The 17,804-nt window shown below is 42.1% G+C and overlaps 2 protein-coding genes across 12 annotated transcripts in view; one reads left to right on the forward strand and one right to left on the reverse strand.

Moving 5' to 3' along the window:
* Nucleotides 1-17,804, forward strand: part of WDFY4 (WDFY family member 4) — a 300,371-nt gene that overhangs the window by 230,353 nt on the left and 52,214 nt on the right. The window lies entirely within an intron of this gene.
* The window catches only part of LRRC18 (leucine rich repeat containing 18), a 31,457-nt gene that overhangs the window by 6,660 nt on the left and 6,993 nt on the right, over nucleotides 1-17,804 (reverse strand). For 3 of the 9 annotated variants that reach the window (XM_055092779.1, XM_055092778.1, XM_055092777.1), the window contains 2 exons: nucleotides 17,389-17,524; nucleotides 11,469-11,612 (listed from right to left, as the gene is read on the reverse strand). The exons of 4 other annotated variants lie outside the window; for them this stretch is intronic. The gene's annotated coding sequence lies outside the window, so the exon portion shown is untranslated. The remainder of the gene's footprint in view (nucleotides 1-11,468; nucleotides 11,613-17,388; nucleotides 17,525-17,804) is intronic. 2 more of the 9 variants (XM_055092773.1, XM_055092776.1) reach the window with 1 other exon arrangement.

A 17,804-nucleotide genomic window follows, 5' to 3' on the forward strand; every position in this document is an offset into this window, starting at 1 on the left:
CAATCTTCTTAAATTCCCAGTGCTTGTGTTTTCTTATTTGTGAAAACAGATGCCCTTACAGAGCTATGAGGGGGCGTAAATTATCTAATACTATAAAGCACTTATAACAGTGCCTGATACATAGTAATAGCTTGATTAATGTTAGTTATTAAAAATTGCTACACATATTGTTTCTAATCCTCAGTAACAAGGTCCACAGCATTACCCTATCATAGCGAGACTGAGGCTCAGAAGTGAGGAAGGTCTGCATCCAGGAAGAGGATGCAACTCTGTTCTGTTTGGTTCTGGGACCCCCTTTTCTTTTTAAAGGCCTCCTGTGCCTCCTGCTTGCTGATTTTTTTTTTTTTGGACCGAGATTTCCAAACCAGGCAGAAGTATGCCCTTGGGAGACACAAACTTGCATTGCCTCTGTTCCCTGCAGGGATGGGCAGGGAGAGGTACTCTACAGTTTCTATACTTCATCACCTATACCTTTTATTAGAACCCAAGTTGATATAGCACATGAATATTGAGCAATCAGGCTGTGTGGGAATATAATTATATGTTTTCCTCACCCAGTGTCAAAGGGAAATGTGTACAAGCCTGTCTCACACCTACTGAAAATCCCACTGTCACCACTCATAGCTGAAGGGTCAGAGGGTCCTACCCTGCGAAAGGCCTGATGGATCACAGCCGCCTGGGATAGATGGTGGTCTCCACAGTAAACCAATGACAGTTCTTAGCTCTTGGCAGCATTGATGTTCATTTACACAGGCCTTGTAAGCTGACTCTAGTCTTTAAAAATAGTGGACTCCCCATTTTCGGGCATAATTGGCTGGTTTCCAGAGCCAGCACCATGTTCACCAATATGGAACTGTCTATATCATTCAGCTCTGAGAAACCAGATAGGATAAAGCAACTTAAAAAACAAAGTGGAGTCCACGTCCAATTAAGATTTTGTATGCTCACTTGGTCCCACCAAACTCCTGAAAGCAAGTAAAGCCTTGGGCAGAATGCGTAGAGAAGCACACTGGGACTCTGAGATAAGTGATATCAGGCAGATTGGAGAAGAAATCCATAACTCAAAGTAAAGACCAATCTGGCCACAAGTTTCCTGAACTCGCTTTTCTCCCCTCAACCGTTTCTCTTGGCTTGGACTCAAGGGCAGCCCAGAACACAAAACTTTGCACCAGATGAGGACAGAAAGATTTCTGATTTCCAACAAAAGCCTCTCTTTCTGGTCCAAGGAACAGGAAATGGATTTTTAAGGGTCAGAGACAGTAAGGGAAATCTGTTTTGTGTTCTGTTTTTTGTTTGTTTGTTTGTTTGCTTGCTTGCTTCTCTCCTGTCTCATCCCAGGCCACCCTGTATCCCTGGAGTCATCCAGGCAGGCATCTAGAAGCTGGAAGAAGAGAACCATTGTCTTTGACCAAACTGTGGTCCTCAGAGCTGGGGGGTTGCTTTGTTTTCTCTACCCTACTGCCACTTGGCTCTAGAGGCAGAAACAGTTGCAAGAAGTGTGCAACAGATTTAGAAAACAAAATCCAGCCAGAAGACCAAAAAGTGGGGGGAGAAGAGATGCTCCTGGGAGCCACAGAGTTCAGAGAGATTGCAACAGGGAAGAAATTCAGGAAAAGTGATTCTGAAAGTTGTATAGCAACTCTGAACTCGCCTGAGCTGCCTCTGTTTAAAGGCAGAGGTGATTTCTTCATTGTGTGATCAAAGAATATACTTACACAAACCTAAATGGAATAACCTACTATAGACCTAGGTGCTTCTTAAAAGTAAAAAGTCCTGCTTTAAAAATATGTGTGTGTGTGTGTGTGTGTGTGTGTGTGTGTGTGTGTGTGTGTGTGTGTACAGCCATGTGCTGCATAATGATGTTTTGGTCAATGACAGATTGCATATATGACAGTTGTCCCATAAGACTGTGATACTATAATTTTACTTTACCTCTTCCAGGTTTAGATACACAAATACTTACCCTTGTGTTACAATTGCCTATAGTGTTTAGTACAGTAACATGCTGTATAGGTTTGGAGCCTGGAAGCAACAGACTAGATCATGTAGTCTACCTAGGTCTATAGTAGGCTATACCATCTAGGTTTGTGTAAGTGCACTCTTTGATGTTCACATAATGATGAAATTGCCTAAGGATGTATTTCTCAGAAAGTATTCATGTCATGAAGCGACATGTGCCTCTATCTCTATCTCTGCTGATACCTATACTTACACCTGTATCTCAGAAAGTGTGGAAAAACAGTTGTGGTGCAGAAAAACATTTGAAAGAAAAATGGCTGAAAACTTCCAACAGTGATGAAAAAGATAAAAATTACAAACACAGGAAGGAAGCTCAGCGAACTCCAAACAAGATAAATAAAGAAATTCACACTCAGACACATAATCAAACTGCTCCAAATTAAAGAAAAAACATGAAAGCTGCCAGAGAATGATGATGTATCACCCACAGGGGAACAGCAATAGGAATGACTGCAGGTTTCTCATCAGAAACCACAGGGGCCAGAGGTGCTGGAAACATCATTTTTAAAGTGCTGAAAGAAAAGAACTATCAACCCAGACTGTGACAGTATCCTTTATAAATGAAGGCAAAATAAAGACATTATCAGAAGAGTGAAAAATAAAAGTTTTTGCCACTAACTAAGCTGCTGTAAAAGAAATGTCCAAGGAAGTTCTTCAGGTGAAAGGGAAACTGTACTAGAGAGGAACTCCAAACTTTGGGGATAAAGGAAGTGCAATGGAAATGCTAAATATCTGAGTAAATGTGGAGTATTTTTCTCTTCTAAATACCCTTAAAATATGTATGTGATCGAAAGAAAACTAACACTGTGTGATGGAGTTGTCAAAGTATGTAGATGTCATACATAAGACAACTACTACATAACGGGGAAGTTAGCAAGACCTATATGGTGGTAAGGGTTTTACACTGCTTTTGAAGTGGTGAAAGGTTAATTTTAAGCAGACAGTAAAGTTAAGTATGTGTATTTTAATCCTCAGAGCAATCACTAAGGCAATATATAAAAAGATATAGTAAATAGTAAAAAACTAAATATATAAATGAGAATAAAACAGAGTTTAAAAATTCAAATAATACAAAGAAGGCAGGAAAAGGGAACAGAGGGAGCAAACAGACAACAACTATTAAAATGATAGACTGAAATTCAAACATAGCAATACTTACATTAAATGAAAGTGACCTATATGCTCCAATTAAAAGACACAATTATCAGGATAGATTACAAAAGAAAAAGACCCAATTGTATGTTGTCTATAAAGAAAATATACTTTAAATAAGCAACAGTGAGTTGAACTGAAAGAATGTAAAAAGACATACCATGAAAGCACTAAAGGAAGGATGTAGTGACTTTATTAATGTCAGATAAAGCATATTTCAGAACAAGAAAATTTACATGAAGTAAGACCATTACTTATTAATAACATGATCATTTAACCAATAAGACAAAAAAAATCCTAAATGTGTATGTACCTAACAGCAGAGCTTCAATTTAAATGAAGCAAAAACATAAAATTGAAAGGAAAAATGGATAAATTTACCATTAGAATTGGAGACATCAATACTTGTCTCTCGGCAGTCAATAGAACAGGTAGAGAGAAAATCAGCAAGGAAAAGGGTTTCTCAACCTTGGCTCTATTGACATTTTAGACCAGGTAATTATTTGTTGTCAGCAGGGGTAGGATGGTGACAGGGCTTGGGGGAAGACCTGTCTTGTACATTGTAGAATGTTTAGCAGAGTAAGGCCAGAAGATTCTACCCACTGGTTGCCAATAGCTGCCCACTAGTTGTAACAATCAATAATGTCTCTTGACATTGCTAAATGTCCACTGAGGAGCAAAATTGCCTGGAGATGAGAACTGCTAGTATAGAATAACTCACTATTACCACTGACCAACTGAATCTGACATGTATAAAGCACTCTACCTAGCAACTGCAGAATACAAACTCTTTTCAAGTACATATGGAATATCCACTAACACAGACTATATTTTGGGTCATGAAACAAGCCTTAACAAATTTAAAGGAGTTGAAATTGTACAAAAAAGTACAAGCTGGTTCTTTGAAAAGATTAATGAAACAGATAGCCAGACTGACAATTTAAAAAAAAAGAAAGAGAAGCCAAATTACATGTATCAGAAGTTAAAGGGAGGATTTACTAAATCCCACAGGCATTAAAGGGATAATAAGAGAACAGTACAAACAACTCTTAAAAAAAGAGGAACTTAGATAAGCTCAACTAAAAACTACTAAATATTTGCGAAGGAATGAAAACCCAAATAGACCTCTATTTATTGAAGAAATGGAATTCATGGTTGAAACCCTTTCAAAAAAGAAAACCCAAAGCCCAGTAGTCTTATTGTTAAATTCTATCAAACATTTAAAGAAGACTGTCTTGGTCCACTCAGGCTACTATAACAAAGTACCATAGACTAGTTGGCTTGTAAGCAACATAAATTTATCTCTCACTGTTCCAGAGGCTGGGAAGTCCAAATCAAGTCATTGGCAGATTTGCCATCTGGTAAGAGCATGCTACCTGGTTCATAGATGTTTTCTTGCTGTGTCCTCACATGGTAGAAAGAGAGCAAAACAATTGTCTGGGGCCCCTTTTGGTAATGGCATAAATTCCATTTATGAAGTCTCCACCCTCAAGATCTAATTTCCTCATGATCTAAATGCCTCACTTTCTGATACATTCATACTGGAGATCAGAGTTTCAATACAGATTTTTGGGGGACACAAACATTCAATCAATTGCAAAGACATACTAGCAATTTGATATGATCTCTTTCAAAAAAAAATAGAATAGAGAGTGATTCTCAACTTATTTTCTGATGTCAGCATTACCCTGATGCTAAAATCACACAAAGACATATAAGAAAGAGATCTTCAGACCAATATTCTTCATGAACATAGTTACAAAAATCCTCAACATAGTATTAGCAAATTGAATCCAGTAACACGTAAAAAGAATATAAATGACAGCCCAAACTTACTCAATACTTAGGAATCAGTTAATGTAACATACCATATTAACAGACAAAAAGAAAAAAAAAAGATCTTATAATTGATGCAGAAAAGACATTTGACAATTTAACATCTGCTAGTGATTAAAAACTCTCAGCAAACTGGTAATAGAAAGGCCCTTCCTTATCTGGCTAAAGGACGTCCACAAAAAAGCTAGAGCGGACAAAAAACCAAATACCGCATGTTCTCACTCATAGGTGGGAATTGAACAATGAGAACACATGGACACAGGAAGGGGAGCATCACACATCGGGGCCTGTTGTGGGGTGAGGGGAAGGGGGAGGGATAGCATTAGGAGATATACCTAATGTTAAATGACGAATTAATGGGTGCAGCACACCAACATGGCACATGTATACATATGTAACTAACCTGCACGTTGTGCACATGTACCGTAAAACTTAAAGTATAATTTTAAAAAATTGAAAAAAAAGAAAAAAAAAGCTAGAGCTAGTATCATACTTCGTGAAGGACAGAAGGCTCTTCTCTGAAGTTTGGGAATAAGACAAGAGAGCACACTTTCACCATGTCTGTTCAGTATTACTTTGGAAATTCTAACCAGTGCAATAATGCAAAAAATAAAGGCATACAGACAGAAAAGAATGAAATAAAACTGTTCTTATGCACAGATGTCATGACTGTCCACATAGAGAATCCCACAGAATTTTAAAAAGATTCTTGGAACTAATAAGTGAGTTTAGCAAGGCCATAGGATACAAGGTTAGCACACAAAACACCCATTGCATTTCCATATACTAGCTATTAACAATTGGAAACTGAATTATGAAAAATAATAATGCTCCAAATAATAAAATACTTCTATATTTCACATAAGTAACCAAAATGTGCAGGATTTTTATAATGAAAATTATAAAATGCTGATGTAAGAAAGCAAAGAAGATCTAAATAAATGGAGAAACATACCATGTTCGTGAATTGGATGACTTAATGTCAACTCTCCCCAAATTGGTCTAATCAAAATTACGGGAGGATTATTTACATATATGGATGAATAGATTTTAAAATTTATATGAAAGGAAAAGAAACTAGGAATGGAAAATAATTTTGAAAAAGAATAATAGAGTTGGAGGATTATGTGTCCCAATTTTAAAATTTACCATATAGTTACAGCATGTGGTATTATTGGTGATGGGACAGGTAGATAGGTCAATGGAACAGAAAATAGAGTCCACAAATAGATCTACACAAACATGGCCAAATGGTCAATTGATTTTTGAAAAAAGGTCAAAGGATGTTCAATGGAGAGTCAATGAACTCTTTAACAAACGGTGTTGAAATTGGTTATTTATATGCAAAAATTAAACCTTGGCCTAATTAACTCACATTGACTCAAAATGGATCATAGATTTGAATGTAAAATGTAAGACTATAAAACTTTGAAAAGAAAATGAAGGAGAAAATCTTCATGACTTTGAGTCAGGCAAAAGCACAATTTACAAAAGATAGTATTAATAAGTTGAACACAATTAAAAGCTCTGTGGAAAAAAAATGTTGAGCATGAAAAGACAAGCTACAGACTGGAAGAAAATAGTGCAAATCATATATATCATAGATATCTGGTATCCAAAATCTATAAAGATCTTTTCAACTCAACAGTAAGAAAGCAAACAATACAATTTTTTTAAATGTCCAGAATATTTAAAGATACATTTCAAGATAGAAATGTACAGACACAAAAATCGATAGTGCAAAGTTTTGGCAAGGAGATGCTGCAACTAGAGTTCTCATTCCTTGCTGATGGGAATGCAAAATGGTATAGTCTCTTGGAAGACACTTCGGAAATTTCTTATAAAATTAACCATATAGTTATTATATCATCTGGCATTTCCCCAACTAAGTATTTACCCTAGAAAAGTAAAATTCCATGTTCATACTGAAACCTGTTCACATGTATTTATAGCTGCTCTATTCATAATTGCCCCAAACAGAAAAATAATAAATGTCCTTCAATGGGTGGATTCCTAATACTGTACAGTAGTCCCCCTTATCTGCTATTTCCATTTCCACATTTTTAGTTCCCCAGATTGGAAATATTAAATGGAAAACCCCAGAAATAAGAAATTCATACATTTTGAATTTCTCACTGTTCTGAGTAGTATGAGGAAATCTCAGGCCATCCTGCTACATCCCACCCAGACCTTGAATCATCCCTTTTTCCAGTGGATTCACTCTGTAAATGCTAGCTGCCTGTTCGTCACTTAGTAGCTGTCCTAGTAGTGAGTAGTGATGCTGGTAGTTCAGATATGCCAAAGAGAGAGATGCCTTAAAGTGCTTCCTTTAAGTGAAAAGGTGAAAGTTCTTGACTTGGGGAAAAAAACAAATCATATGCTGAGGTTGCTAACATCTACAGCAAGAATGAATCTTCTATCTGTGAAGTTGAGAACAGTAAATTGTTGAAATTGTTCTATTTTATGATGAATTGTTGTTCATCTCTTACGGTGCCTAACTCATAAATTAAACTTTATCATAGGCATGTTTTCCTATAGGAAAAACATAGTGTACTATAGTGGTTTCAGGTATTCAATGGGGGTCTTAGAACATATCACCTGTGGGTAAGCGAGGACTGTGGTAATGGAATACTACTAAACACAAAGTCTACGGATACATGCGACAACTTGGATGGACCCTAAAGCATTTTGCCTAATAAAAAAAAGTCTCAAACGTCTACATGAATGGAATGATTCCATTTATGTCACCTTCTGAAAAAGCCATAACTTTAGGTGCAGAACAAATCTATGGTTGCAGGGATTAGGGGTTGGGGAAAGGCTTGACTAGAAGGGAGAGTCACAAGTGAGTTTTCTGCGTTGGTGTCACTGCCTGCACCCTGACAGTGATGGTGGTTACATGAATCTGTACATCTGTTAAAGCTTAGAGAACTGTGCCCAAAAAGGCAATTTTACTGCAGAAACATTTTTAAAAAATCGTTTTTAAAAAAACTTTACAAAATAGTTGGGACTCCATATTCTACTTCTGTTCCTCTCACTGTGTCTGCTGGCTTGTCCCATGTTGGAAGTCTGTGATTTTGTTAAGCCCCCACACAACCAGTTCTGCCCCTGAAAGGGCATCCAAATAGGTAGCATCTGGGCACCACTGTGGTCCAATGTGTATGTCTCCCTGGTGTATGCACTGGGGGGATGTTGTGTACCACAGGGAACAGGTGTTCACAAGCTGGCATGTCAGAAAAACTGTCTACTGTGCTTGAGTTGAAATCTTCATTAAAAAGAGATGAATTGAGATCAGGGAAGTCTATGCACTCATCTGATGTTTATCAATGGCTTCTCCCCATGGTAGATTTGCCAGATTTAGCAAATAAAATTGCAAAATCCCCAGTAAAATTTGAGCTTCAGATAAACAACAAATAGTTTTTAGTATATATATATATATGTCCCAAATACCGCATAGTCCTGTATTTTATTTGGCAACCCTATCCCATGGGCCTAAACAATCAGTAAATTTTCATTTGTCTATGGTCATTATTAGTGCTCACTCATGCATTCGTTCATTTGTTCATTCACTGTATGAGCATATTGAGTGCCTACCATTTATCAAGCCTCTGAGCAACACAGATAAACAGTAAACAGGCCCAGTCCTCAAGTTGAAATAGTTCAAATCTAGATCCTCACTGATTCTGGCCACCAGATTCCCCTGAACACCGAAAACCTGGGCTGCCTTTTGGTTTTCTTCTACTATCTAAGATAAAATTCAGCTCAGGGAGGCCAAACACACTGAGCATGGCTTAGAGAGAAACCTGGACAGGAAGGGGTGCTTCCAGCAAATGGGACATCCAGCCAGTTGGGCCCAGCTGTGCCTGTTGCCCACAGCCCACCCACACTGTGAGAAGAAACCCTCCCAGCTCTGATGAATGGTGATGAGGAAGCAGCACGGAGCTGGCTACAGAGAACTCCTCCGTTAAGGAGCCTCTCTCCAAAGGGCCCTTTGGCTCCAAGCCTGCCCATTAATCACCTCAAGGTAAAGTGAGGGCTGGCTAGGATAATGTACTTCACCTCCCCAGGGAGTCTGGGTCCCTAGGCAGCCCCGGGGCCAGATGGGGCACAGTGAACTTCCACACTCTCTGCGCTTCTCCCTGGGGTCACCCAACCCTGGCAGGGACCCTTCCTCTCAGTTATAGAAGGCAGAGTGTGTTGTGTGGCTCAGGATCCATCCTGACCCCCTAAGCTGCCCAGTACCACTAGAAGCAGACCCAGTGCCAGAAGCCATGATCTTTTGATCATCTGTTTGAAACTGGCTAGATGGCCTATTATCAGTTCATAGAATTCTGGAAATGTAAGAGTGGGATCAACCCACACAAGGGAAGCTGATAGTTATAGGGAGAAAGATGTAAGTAGATAAGCAGATAGATGGGCAAATAGACAGACGAATGGATGTATTTATGTGTGGTTAGATGGATAATAGATTTCATTTCACATGAACAGCTTAGCAGCTCAAATATAAGAGGTTTCTAAATGTACTGTGTCTTTTTGTTCTTGTACAATTTTTTTTATACTTTGGAAAAAGTGGACCAGTTGGTTTGACTTTAATTTCTAATTAATTTTTTCTCTTTAGTCATTGTGAATCACACAGCATGGTGGGATACCCCATGGATATCTAAATTAAAAAAGTAATGGCAACCAATATATTAATGTCATCCAAATATTTGCAAGCATTTCCAGTTGTAAGACCCTTGTCAATATGATACTAGGATTTGTCTGGTGCTTCACACTCATGTATCTTTGACTACAATTTTAAGCAGACTGACTTTGTTTCTATATTTCTAACATCCCTAAATAGCTTGCTAACACAATCTCACAATAATAATTTCATTCTTTCAACTGATCCATTGAGATACAAGATAGACACATGGAACTGAAACCCCCATAGACACTGCCATTTCACAGCCAGTATTTGGGACTAGCTTTGTAGGAAGTTTCATGTCATATGGATGAGAAATATCTTTTACTTGTCGGTCATCTCTTAAGAGGAAATGATGCAAACTTCCCTCAACAACTCACTCATTCAAAGGTAACTGCATTTGTTCTCTCTCCCGACCCTCATATTTACTGGGTGTGTAACAGGACAGCTCACCTGTGACCTCCCGAGTGGCTTCAGATCACTCTGTGTCCTCTGCCCCTTCCCAGAATGGTCGTGCTCCCTCTAAAGAGAGGCGGGGCTGTATCTTCACAGATGAAGTCCATGGGAGGTGGAGACCTGCACTGTCATAGTGGGTCCTGTGTCTGTAATGGGTGTGTTGGGAACCTCTGGGCAGGCCGCTGAAATCAGCACTAACTTTTGACTCAGGCATAGCTTGGAGAATTACCCCTTGTCCAAAGATCATTCTGGGCCCGAAATTGTGTGCTGTGCTACTTGCTCTGCAGTGTTACCTAGATTTAGGAATATAGATTCCTTGGGGGTATAAACATAAAGTGTTTTCATTTTCTCCACTAACTGCCCCAATGTGAGCACTGCTTCCCTGTGGGCAGAAGGACAGATTGCTAGAAAGGGACAGATTAGAGGTGCAGAGATGATGGTGCAGCTCACAGCAGTAGCTCCACAACACTCTGAGCAGAGCTGATGGAGGGATGATGGCAGGAGAGATGCAGAAGCAGGGGTTGGAATCTTACCAGGACTCCACAGTTTGGGGGGATTTCTGACATCAATTTTGGAAATACTGCCAATGTCAAGAGCTCCTCTCTATCATTCACTCATGGTACCAAAGTAATTGCCTCAAACATGCTGCTGGGCCCTTCATGTATGTCTAATCTCCAGAGAAACTAAGCAAAATATCTTATAGTAAAATATTTTTACGATAAGAGAATTGAGACTCAGAGAAGTTAAGTGACTTCCCCAAAGTCACACAGGCAGCAAAGAATATAGCCAAAGTCAAACCTCAATGTGTCTGATACGCAAGCTGGTGTACAATCTTTCTATACACTGTGCCACCTCTCTCTCTCCTCCCTCTGTTGCCTGTGCTCCCCCAGTGGCAAATGCCTCATCCTGGGGATACATTGCTGGCCCCCACTGCCTCCCAGGAGAGGAAGCCATCCTGGAATCCTATGACTCTCAGGCTGAAAGACACACCCACTTCTGCACAGGAGATTAAGGAAGGCCACTAGCCCCTCCATGGCCCCAGGCCCCAGGAAGGGTGTTCCTGTTTTGCTGGAATCTCTGACATTGGAACCAAGGAATGTCAGAGTCCCCAGAACTCTGGGTGATGAGACACTTGCTCAAGCCCATTTTAATTGGGCATGGATTGGCCTGGGAACTGCAATGTCACCCCCTAGAGAGTCTGCTAAATGAAGGATGGTGTGCACTCTGGCTGAAGCAGCCAGCCAACGCAACAGATTGAGGAGACAGAGAGGCAGCCTTAGCCAAAGTCCCTGCAGAGGTTCAGTAATGCAGATGTTCCACTGACCTTTTGGAGGAACTGACCACAGGCAAATAAGGTCCCTGAAGAAATCATTTCAGTGTGACCCATTGTCTGCTCACTCCACTGTCCAGGGGCCAATATGTAGGATGTTCATTTTCATAGATGTACCATATATATGTGGGTATATTTCTAAATATATACAAATAGTATGAATGTTAATGATATTTTAATAGCATTAATGGAGTCATTTAACTGTAAGAGCTTGGTAATTGACAATGAAAGAGAGAAAGAGAAACAGTTTATGGGGCACACATAATGCCACGAGCCAGTTCACTTCATAGGCATGTGTCCCCAAGTAGGTGGCAATGGAGGCAGGAACTTGTTGTTTCTCAGTTTCTCCAGTCCCTGCAGGCCCAACGCAGTGTGAATGCCTTGCCACATGGAGTGTGAGTCAAGAGTGTGAAGACACAGGATTTTCATGTAGCATTGCCCAGGGACATTGGCCAACTGCATTCTCTGGTTCTCACCAGAGAGGCAGTGACCTCTTTGCCCTGGAGAGCTGCAGGCTGCTGTAGTGCCCCTGTATCAGGGGCGGCTGTATGCAGACTGCCTGAAGTTTGATTTTTACCGTGTGAGCTCACTTGAAAGTCTAACCTCTCGTTAAGTACTTCTGCTGTTGCGAAACAGCAGCGTCTCTATGTGCTGGTCAAATGATGCCTCCCCCGCACCCTCCCCCCTGCTTCCACACACATCCTCAGACCCATGCTAAGAGGTACATCATGCCCGTGTCTTCATAAAGTGACCTCTCCTTTGCCATTTCAGTCATCCGCAACACTCTCTTTTGTGGTAGGAATATCCCTCCTATTCTGGGTGGTGGGGGGAGGGGAATATGTGTGAGAAGTTTGTCCAGGCTCACACAGCTGCCTTATTCCAGCACTTCTGTGGGATGCGTTCTTCCCATTACGTCAAAACTTCCACCCACATGCCTGTAAAGTAGCAAATGGAGTGTCTGTATAAAAATTCTCAGGTTCACTTCATTTGGCAATTATCTGGTTAATTTGATCAACCAAGCTCTAAGTGTCTTACTGGGATATTATGCATTTATAGCTTTGTCTGCCCCTAGTATTATTTACTTCTCTATCCTTTGCACCAGCGTGGCTCTGCACATGTGCTGCCTGGAAAGCCGTTAGCTGTCAAACTGTCCTCTTTCCCCTAGCGGATAATAAGAATTCAACTTTTATTTGGAGCAAAAGTTCCCAAGAGGTCACACGGCCCAATAACAAAAGATTATGCTTTCTTATTGGTTTAACAGCATCTATTTTGTAATTCTGGATGTACTCTGTTTTAATTGGATTTGTTAAAGGAACAAAAGGGAATAGGCACCTTACAATTAAAATAAAATATTAAGATGATTAGTTTAACAGACTAGAAATGCCTTGTTCATCCACCCTATGTTCAAAACACACAGACCAACCTCAAGAGAAGCAAAAGTCAAAGAACCAAAGGCAGACCTGGCCCCTTTGAAGCCCATGAGGTGAGCAGTGATTCCATTCCACCCAATGTGTTTTAAGCACTGCTATTGCCAGACAGGTGTTATTTTGTCTTCTCCTCACAGCTCCTCTCCTCCCGCAGATTAGGAAACTGAGTCTCAGAGAAGCGGCTTGGCAGGGAAATGTGCCAGGGGTTTGGCTGTAGTGGGTGTGCCCAGCCCCCTGTTTACCTTCCCCATGACCCTGGATGGTCTCCTGAACCCCACAAGCTTCAGCCTGAACTCCTGTAAAGAGGATGTAAAAGTGGCTGCTTCCCAAGGTCAGGGGAAGGCAATGCGTGGCCCTTGGAGGCTTTGGTTTTGACGTGTGTGTGTGTGTGTGTGTGTGTGTGTGTGTGTGTGTGTTGGTGGGGGTTGGCACAGGAGGCAGCAGCATGGATGGGACCACACAACTGACCAAATGGGGAGCCTGGACTCCAGGTGCCAGCCCAGTAGAAACCCTATTCAGACCCTGCAGCCTAGCGTCCTTATGGACCGTGACCCCTGCCTCCCTGAGTGCAGGCTTTCAGTTAATTTATCCTGGGGGCCAAGAGGACACATTGCTCCTTTGAGCTGCACAGGCCCCCTCGTATCATGCTGGGGCATCTCCTCACATGGAGTTCTTTCTGCACTTCACACCCTCTAGTTCTGGTGAGGGCCCACTGGCGACAGCCCAGAGTCCACTGGAGCACCCCATCTGCTGCAGGACAGCTCGCAGCCTTGTGGCAGCTTTGCTGACCGCCTATCACCTGGGAAGGTGTGAAATGACTGCGAAGGGGAATGCTGAGGGTCAGCTCTAAGGACACAGCTGAACTTCCCACAGCCCTTTGAAGTCATTCACTCATCAACAGTATTTGTTGAAAACCTACTATGAATGAGGCACTGTTCCAGGCAGCAAACAAAATGAAGGTCCCGCTCACATTCTAGAAAAATCAAGCAAAAATAAGGTGTAATGACAGGTGTGATGGATGTTAGGAAGAGAAAGAGTCAGGATAGAGACATAGAGATTAGAAGAGAAGAGTTGGAAGATGTGCTTTTTTAGAAAGGGGGAGGCCAGGAGGGCCATCTTTGAGAAGATGATACCTGAGCAGAGATCAGAGGAAGTGAGGATTCAGGGAGAGAATTTCAGATGGAGGAAACATCAAGTGGAAAAGTCTCTTTGCAGAGAGGAGGGGATGGACAACAAGAGGAAGGAGAGGAGGAGGACAGAGGAGGAAAGAAGGAAGGAGGAAAGGAAGGGAGGGTGGGAGGAGGCACAATAAAAGATAATAAAGAGGAGAAACCCAGCTCTGAGGCTGGTACCAGGCATGGGGTTGCACTGGGCTGGTCTCAATAGCCTCTGGGCTCCAGCAGGAAGCTACTGTGTCCTGGACTCCATACTCCAGGCCAGTGAGTGTGGGCATCAGGGGGCAGTGGAAATAGCCCGGCATGGGAGAGAGTTGATTGGGTGGGTTAGAGGCTGCCTCTGCCACGTGCCCCCTGAGGTCCATGGCCAAACCCCTTGCTCCTCTTCTCTGCCTATACTTATCGTGCTGGTCTACACTCACTGTCCTGGTGAGCCCACCTAGTCTCATTGCTTTGAATACAGTCTATACACTAACGATTGCCCGGTGTTTGGTTCTTGCCCGGACCTTGCTCCCCAATTCTGGACTCACTTAGCCTACTGCCTACTTAGCATTTCTTCTTGGATGATGATAAGCATCTTAAACCCTGTCTGTCCCAAGCCCAGCTCCCAGCCAGCTGCTCCACCACAGCCTCTTCCGGCTGGGCTGACAGCCTTGGCCTCCTGTGGATACTCAGGGCCCAAACTGTGGCATCAGACTTGACAACTCTTCTTCCATCCACCCCCAATTAATAAAGCAGACTGACCTTCCCCCACACACTGATGCCCCTTATTTCTCTGCACTTCTCCTCCATAGCATCTGGCATCTAAATGTAGTTTATGATGCATTACTTGTTATGCTTGCATTTATTATCTATCCCCTGTTCTCCTCCCCCACCTACCCCAAGACACATGGCCTGTCTTGTTCACTTGTCCATTTCAGTTCCTAGCACAGAGTAGGCCCTTGGTCAATACTAGTTTAATAGATACAGTCTAAGTGCTTACAAGGTCAATCCTGATTCCCATGCCCTCAGAAAGGGTCTCAGCTCTCAGCTTTGTCCCAGATTTCATAGCTGAGAGTCAGCTGCTACATAATCAACTTGACTCACTGTTTTTACATGTACTGTTGAAGGATTTCCAGAATATGAATACGTTTTAAGGGAGAGGTCCCTCAGGAAAACTCAGGTTGTCACTTGCATACTAAATATTTGTTGGTCACTGAGTGTGTACCCTCTTGGAGACAGGAATGCTTTCCAAATAGACACAGATGATGGCACGACGGATTGTTTGACCATGAGAACAAGTGCACTATGGTGCTGGAGAGTGATCAGTAGCATCGCACTTGAGGCCACCTTAACTGGGTTAGGCCAAGGGGAGAAGGATGGGAGCCAAGGCAAAGAGACGAGATGAAGCAAGGAAACGGCTGGTACTCTGGGAAGAGGTGGGACTAGGCTATGGAGAACACATGGAGGCCACTTCTAAGAATCTCCCTTCAGGAAATAAGATCAAGACTTTTGATAGAAACATGCTTATGGTGGTGCCATTTAAAATAGTAAAAAAAAAATTAGAAACAACCCAAATATCTAACAATAGACGAGTGATTAAATAATTAATGTGTAATCATAGAATGAAATAAATAATAAACAGAAACTAAAACAAAAAAAAATTATTTCCCAAAAATGTCAAAAGGCAAAATGCTGAAGATGTCATGTTAGTGAAAAAAACATCTGTCCGTGTGAGCCCTGTGTTCTCTGGCGCACATGCACCCCCATACCCAGAAAAGAGGAGAGAAAGAACGCCAAGAATATCAGCAACACTGCTCTCTGAAGGGACGGTCCTGGACTCTTTTTACTTTCCTTCTTATATGTCTACATAGTTTTTAAATTCCCTGCAACAGATATAAAATCTATTTCTAACCAGAAAAAAAAGGTACAAACACACATGCACGCACACTCACACTCGAAAACACACACACACACACGATTCCGCTTCTTTTCCTCTTAGAGGACAGGGTGGTGGTGGGAGTTATTCACTGGAGCTAGATTTGCCTTTGGCAGTTGCAGATAGAGGATACCTGAGAGGTGTCCCCACCACTGCAGACACAGGAATTGGGCAGCAGGTGGAGAGTCTGGTTGCCTGAGGCAGCCAGTGCTGTCCTAGGTCATCTGTGAGCTCTTTATGCTGTCCTAGAGTGGAATGCAAGAGGTGGCCACTGAGAGTGGGGGAGGAGCAGGCAGCCCAAGGCAGCCGTTCCTGTTTCCCTCCAGAGGTACTCTATCAGAGCCAGCCCACCCTCAGCCAGCCACAGAGGGCCGTGCTATAAACAACACGTGGCCTGTCGTGAGCGGGTGGCCCGTATTATGGTGCAATATGGGGAGGATATGTCAAGCAAAAGCTGAACTTTCTCTCTGCAACCTCCATCCAGAGGTGAAGAACTGTGGGGAAACTGTGGCCTACTTTTTGAAGGAATGCTTCATGTTAGTGGAGAAAAAGGGTAGTTTGGGCTCATTGCTTGCATGGAAGGCCCTTGTCTTTCAGAAAATGCTGCAATGTCTAATCCTAAGTTTCTTCTGTAGAAACTTTTCCTAAATTCAGATTTCCTTTTCCTCCTGGAATCTTCATGAGGTTTATCTGAAATCATGACTGAAGCACTTGACACTGCCCCCAATAAGAGAGATAGCTTTCCTTAGGACTTTGTGCAAACAGACATAACTATTGCCAGGAGAGTTGAGAATGATGTGGTCAGGACAGGGCAGCACCCTGGCAGCTTCCAGATAGGATGGCCACCCACATGTTAGTCATGCCGGCTGTCCCTTTCCTGCTGTGCCTGAAAAGGCCGGTAGGTAGGCTGCAGGGAGCATGGGAGCTGTGAGGCAAATAGAAGTGAGCCCCACTCCCCTTCATTGCCAACCCAGGTTTAGTCCCATAACACGCCTGAGCCAGTTTATTGCTCTGCAAAATGGATTGGTCAATTGCTGGTTGTTTGAAGAGTGAATGAGGTGATAAAAATGTTAGGTGACCAGTGTTCAGTGGGCACTCAACAAAGCCAGTCATCCGGCTTCTACCACCAGTGGCGGGTGCTGGTGGGGAATGCTGGTGGAGTCACCAGACTGCACCGTCTCCGTCACCTCCCTCAAACCAGCTGCTCTGGGCCACTCCCCACTGGTCAGGAATCTCAGATGGAGGAGTTGGAGAACAATCTTTGCTGATTCCCAAATACAAAGTCTTTGCAACCTTTCAAGCACTGACAAATTATTAATAATAACATTACTAGTGATTGCAGAAAAAGAGATATAATAATAGCTACTTACAGATATAATTATCCCTATACTCACTTTTAATCTCTAGAGCTGGCTACAGTTCAGTCTCCTCATTCAGTCATCTGTCCAACAATTCCTACTGGAGTTGTACTATGGGTCAGGTCAGTGGATATGCAGTGAGCAAGGCTATACCTTTGTGTTTCTTGTGAAGCTACCATGTCAAGAGAGAGCAAATAAAAAAAAAAGAGGGAGAGAGAGAGAAAAAAAAAAAAAAACCAAGGAGCATTTCAGTTGGTGTAAATGCTCTGCAAATAATAATAGCTGATGATGTGACAGAGAATGCCGAAGTCAGAAAGGGCATATCGGTGGGGACGTTGCTAACTCAGACTGAGGTGGGTGGGGAGGTCCTTTCTGAGAAAGTGACATCTGGGCTGTAACTAGAATGCTAAGAAGAAGCCACATGGAAGGATTTTGGAAAGAACTGACAGGAA

The sequence above is a fragment of the Pan paniscus genome, chromosome 8 (assembly GCF_029289425.2).
Source record: "Pan paniscus chromosome 8, NHGRI_mPanPan1-v2.0_pri, whole genome shotgun sequence".
In the NCBI taxonomy this organism is placed as follows: domain Eukaryota; kingdom Metazoa; phylum Chordata; class Mammalia; order Primates; family Hominidae; genus Pan; species Pan paniscus.